Here is a 6,000-nt window from a genome sequence, read left to right as displayed (position 1 = left end):
TATATCTATATCCCTAACGGAAGGCACCTACTTCTTAACGCCTAAGGGGGGGTCTCCCTAAGAAAGTATAGAGTCTTCATTATCTATAGCCGCTGGGCCTTAATACGTCCGTCTGTTTTAGCCTACTATTATTCCACGCGGTAGGGTACTGCTACGCCTTAGGCTTCCGCTTGCATCTGCTCCTTTATAAAACGCCTCTAGAGCCGCCGCTAATATAATCCGGATAACTTAAAAGAAGATAAAGCTAAGCCAGAATAGGAAGCTTTTAAGGACAGATCCGATCTCGTGTGCTTGCGACCTTACTTAGTATTGTCTCTGTTCTTAAAGGACAGTACTAACTTCCTCTGTCGCCAGATGTCTTAGATCTCATTTCTATCTAATTAATTGGCCCTTAGCTACCTGTCGTCTCTATATCTTTAACAAAGCTCTAGCTATGTCCGTGCGCAGGTAGAAGAAATATTAGCCGCTGTTAAAGTTGTCTAATTGGCTCACTGGTTCACCTAACGTCCTTACTCATAACTTTCCAAGACACTCTTTTGCCACTCTTTAGCCTATACGTCGAGTCTAATGTCTATCTTTTTCGCTATCTTTCTATTTAGGGACTACCTAATTCCCCTTGCTATCCGATACTGCCTAGTTCTCTACTTTCGTCTCGTCTATCTAGCTGGTCGTTCTTCTATAGCTGTCCGTTCCTTTACAGCTAGTTGTTCTTCTATAGTCGTAGTATATTCCTACATATCTTCTATATATAGAGTTGTGTATAGAATACCAGACTTCTAATCTAAAGAGCTTGCCGTCGTCCCTATATGGAATGCCATAAAATATATAGGAGGGTACGACCACTCTTAGATAGGAAAGTCATAGTGCCGTCTATCTGTCTGTCGGTCGGTCAGTTAGTTAGTCAATCGTCAGTCGTAATCAATCAGTAGGAAAGCAGTTAGTAAGAAGAAAGGAAAGAATGTATTCCGGTAGGTTGTGATAGAGAGAAAAAGAGAAGCCAAAGGCTCGATATATATAGGAAAATGCCAAGGCACTAAGCAGTGGCCCATTTTACCCCACTACACTAGGAAGGTTACTAAGGAGTATTTAAATTATTAAAGAAATAAGCTAATAAGGTATAAGCTATATAGAGGGCTATAACCTATTAAAATACTAGAGAGATTATAGGAGGTTATATTATAGGACTTTATTATTAAGTTACTAAAATTAAGAGACCTTATTACTGGATAAGATCATGACGTGATTTTAGTAATAGTAGATAAGCTTATAAAGTGGGGATACTTTATAGTATGCACGGAAGAAATCTTAGCGGAAGATGTTGCTAAAATCTATATTAAGGAAGTGTTTATAAGATATAGAGCACTAAGTAAAATTATATTGGATAGAGATCTAAGATTCGTAGTAGTATAGGAGGGTACGACCACTCTTAGATGGGAAAGTCACAGTGCCGTCTATCTGTCGGTTGGTCGGTTGGTCGGTTAGTCGGTCAGTTAGTCAGTCGTTAGTCGTAATTAATTAGTAGGAAAGCAGTTAGTAAGAAGAAAGGAAAGAATGTATTCCCGGTAGGTTGTAATAGAGAGAAGGAGAGAAGCTAAAGGCTCGATATATACAGGAAAATGCTAAGGCACTAAGTAGTGGCCCATTTTACCCCACTACATACCTCCCCTATTAAGAACGTTGTCCCCTAACGTTCTATACTATAGAAGAATAGCAAAAGTAAAATAGAAAAAGGAAAGTATATCCTTAAAAGAATACAGGTAACCTTATCCTTAGCCTTTCTATAGAACTATCCTATAGTGTCCTTTTTACTAGCGGTAACTAAAATAGCCGTAAACCAGAAATGATAATAGCAGTAGCAGCAGTAATAGTAACGGTAGTAGTAATAGTAAAAGGTAGATAGTTAACACAGTAAGATAAAGCAAAACGGTTAGTAATAGAACAGTCGGTAAAAGAACTTAGTTTATATAGTAAGTAATAGGACATCTAGCAGCAGAACTTTTAGTAGCAGAAATCTTAGTAGTAGGACGGCCAGTAGCAGTTAGTTAGTAGTAGTTAGTTAGCGGCAGTCGGTCAGAATAGTAGCGGTAAAATAGTTGTATCGGTGGAATAAAACGGTGAAACAGTAGCAGTAGAATAGCTAGTTAGAACAATAGTAGTAGTAGCAATAGTAGTAGAATAGTCGGTTGGCGGCGGTCGGTTAGAGTAGCGGTTGGTGGAAACTAGAACGGAACAGGTTAGTTAGAATAATTGGGCGTTATAGCAGATCTAGTAGATCTAGCAGTAAAATAGATCTAGTAATGGTATAGATCTAGAATAGTAGAGATAGAGCAATTGGTTAAGATAGTAGGGATAAAACAGTTGGATGGAATAGTAGCAGCGGCGGTGGTAATAGGGTAGTTAATTAAGACGGTAGAGGCTATAACCCGACTTAATTGTTTGGCTGCCGTTTAATATTAAAACTCTATATTTAGCTCTATATTAGTCTGCATCTAGCTATACATCTAGTTGTGCATTAATAGCTCTGTATTGTATACCCTGCGCCTATATCTGCGTCTGCGTATATACGTGTATGGCTGCCTTAACTGCTAGCCGAAGACTATCTAATTGGTTGGCGACGATATGCTATAACTAATCGTTCGGTTGTTCGATTAAGATAGAAAGTTGGCCCAATTGAAGGCTCTGACTATTCTAACTTGTATGCGGAGACGGCGTTTAAACTAATTAAGATTTAATAAGGCCCTGGCTTAACTTAAGGTATCCTCTGCTGTATATAAAGCTCTATATCCGTAGGCAGCCGATTAAAGCTTCTATATAGACGTCTGGTCGGTTAAGGCTTCGCATCTACCGTTTAATTAAGGCTTTGCATATATAGGCGTCTAGTTAAGCTACCGTACTGTTATCCAATTAAGGCTCTGTACCTATATACTTACTATTTATAGACTCTGCGTATAACTCCGTGTAAGACTCTGTGTAAAGCTCTATATCTATATCTATAGGAAAGATCGTTCTAGGTAACTAATCCGTGGGTGTTAAGATAGGCGGCAATTGATCTATAAGGGGAGGGGTAGTTAAGGGAAGAGGCTCTTATAAAGGCTCTAAAACGTTAATTAACCGTGTTTCTAACGTTCTTTTAGCCATATACTGGTTTCTTAATTAATCTAACTTGACTGCGGAGACGGCGTCCGATTGATTAAGATTTAACTAAGGCTCTAGCTTAACTTAAGGCATCCTCTACTGCACGATTAATTAAGGCTTCGCATCCGTAGGTTCCGCATTCGTAGATAATTAATTAAGACTCTAGCTGCGTAGTTGTTCTGTTAACGCTTCTATATCTATATAGTCGATTAAGGCTCCGTATCGTATAATTAGGGCTCTTAGTGTTTACTAGATGTCTAATCCAGAGGCCTGTCTTAAGACTTCCTTCTTTGCGAGCACTAACGGTAGCTTTCTCTAAACCACTATAATAGGCCTAGTGCTTTTTTGGGATGTCCTTAATAGCTGCTTCCTTCTCTTTCTAGGCCGTCTTTATACTTAGCTTCCTTAGTATATCCTTAGGCTTTTGCGGCTGCTTCTTTGTTCCCGCTGCTAGCAGTACACTTGCGTATCCTTAATCTTCTTCCAGCTTAAGAACCCTCTTAAGATTGTCTTCTGCTTTTAGTCTCTTTATTACTATCCTACTAACTTTATACTTTATTTAAGTCGTCCTTCAAAACCATCCGGTGGCAGCTTCTCGGCTATTATAACTACCTTTGTTGTATATCCCTTGGCCTTATATCTATAATGCAGCCCTTTATTAGACAACCTCTAAGGAAAAGCGCTGGTTCCTGTACGTCTAATTCCTATTCCCTTTATAATCCCTAATAAGGTCCTTTACTAGCTTAGCCAGATACGGCTCGGTCCTATCTTTAGTCGCATGAAGATGGCTTAGGCACGCGGTGCTTTGTTACTAATATCGTGCTACTGCCTTTGTATAAGTCCCTTTCTTGTTACGGTGTCCGTTCTCGTCTTATAGCTGGCGCAGTACTGAATTTAGATAGAGGTTGCGAAGCTATAATTAGCTGTCGTTTAAATAAGGAATAAAGTCGGCCTGGTTAAAGGCTCTAATTTAACGATATTTAACTGATTTAATTTAGGGACAAGACGTGCTAATATTAAGGCTCTGGCTTGGTTCTTTAGCTGGCCGTAGGTCTGCATCTATATACGGCTGATTATGGCTTCTATATAGTTGTTTGATTAATGCTTTATATATAGCTCTACGTCTAGCTTTATATTATACGACCGGCTTTATATCTATGCAATTAATTAAGGCTCTTGGTGCCGTTCTTATTGTATAGCTAGTATATTACCAAATTCTAGGGGCGGTATAGAGTTCTGCCGGCTTTACTGCTGAATAAACTAATTAGGATTTTCCGTGCCCGGTATAGAAAATCGCTATTAGCTTAGTAATAGGCGGTAAGCTAAACTAATATCTCTGCAGTAGGTTATCTTAATTAACGCGTTAACGCGTTGTAATTAGGAAAGTAAATAAGAAAGGAGCTTTAGGAAATACTGTAATTAAGCAGATAAATAAAAATCTTTTATACGTTACCTACGTCCCCTCCCCCACCTTAGAACTTAACTGTCCCCTAGTTAAATATCCTACCCCTCGGTAGAGCCTGTTGCGGAGCTTACTATAACACCTGCTACAGAGCCTACTGCGGAGCTTACTGGTTAAGCGTCTGTCTCCAATGACCGTCTCTAAGGGTTGGACGATTCTAATAGTAGTCCTCCCTAGCTTTAGCTGTTTTCTTTATAGGCTGTAACCTAATCTATATATAATCTCCTAGTTGTATATTATTCTCCTACAGCTTAGTAGCTGTCCTACTGTCTCTAAAGATTATGCGATTTTAATAGTAGTCCCCCTAGTTTATACTTTTCTTATTACTAATCTTTAGCGCTACTCCGTTATAGAAGGCCCGCTATTACGTCTATTCTTTCCTTGGTCTGTTTAGGTCTGTCCCTTAATATATATAAAGCTAGTCCTTAATACCCTTTAGTCGTCCTTTATTACCAAGCCATGGAAGTATAGGTTTAGGCCGCTCGCGTATTTTAGCTACTAGTCTTTCTTAATTAGACAGATATATAAGTCCTTGCTAAATAAGATCCCTAAGCCCTTAGCATTTATACTTAGTGAAACGGTAACTCCCTCCGTATCTAAAACAGGTCTATTAGCCTTGTCCTCGCGTGCCTTGCTAACCCTATACGTCCTACTACAATTGTCTAAAGGCAGTAGAATCTTGCGGATATTAGAAGTCCTACGGATATTAATAATCCTATAGAGGTTAAGAGTCTTACAGGACAAAGGGAGCTTAGGCACTGTTCCGCTAGTCTTTATATCCTAGTGCTAGGCTATATCCTTATGCTAGGTCTTAAACTATAGCTTAATCTAATAGCGTTATAAACCTGTCTAGGTTCTTTTAAATTTAGTTAAGGAACGGCATTAACTATATAGCTGCCGTAAGCTCTATCTTGCTTAATTTTTAACTTAACTAGCTTGCCATTTCGTCTATCTCCTGGTCTATAGTAGGTAGTAACTGCTACTATATTAGGGCTCCTCTATATATACCTGGTCTTACTAGGTCTAGAAGTCTTCCTTCTCTCCTATAGTTAAGCTCCTTAAGTTCTAGGTCCGTTTCCTAGCTAGCTTAACGGGCGTTAGCTATCTTATTTGGCTAAAAGATCGTAGGTAGTTAAAGGGTAGTATCTTTACTTATAACTATCTGCTAATTATAAAACTACTTAACTAGCTAATAAAGGCCCTAATCCTTGGGGTCTATTTTTAATAGACGATCTGCGCCCTTATATAAACTAAGTTTGTCCTTTATAGCTTTTTACAGCTAATAAAAGTCAAAGGACGTTTGTCTATCTAGGTTAGCTCCCGTTTTAGCTATGGCGTATCTTTAATATTTAAGCGGAAGTCCTTTTATAAACCAGTATCCTTGCTAACCGTTATCTAAATTA

The sequence above is a fragment of the Cenococcum geophilum genome, assembly GCF_001692895.1.
Source record: "Cenococcum geophilum 1.58 unplaced genomic scaffold K441scaffold_48, whole genome shotgun sequence".
Classification (NCBI taxonomy): Eukaryota; Fungi; Ascomycota; class Dothideomycetes; order Gloniales; family Gloniaceae; genus Cenococcum; species Cenococcum geophilum.
This window is presented reverse-complemented; position numbering follows the sequence as displayed.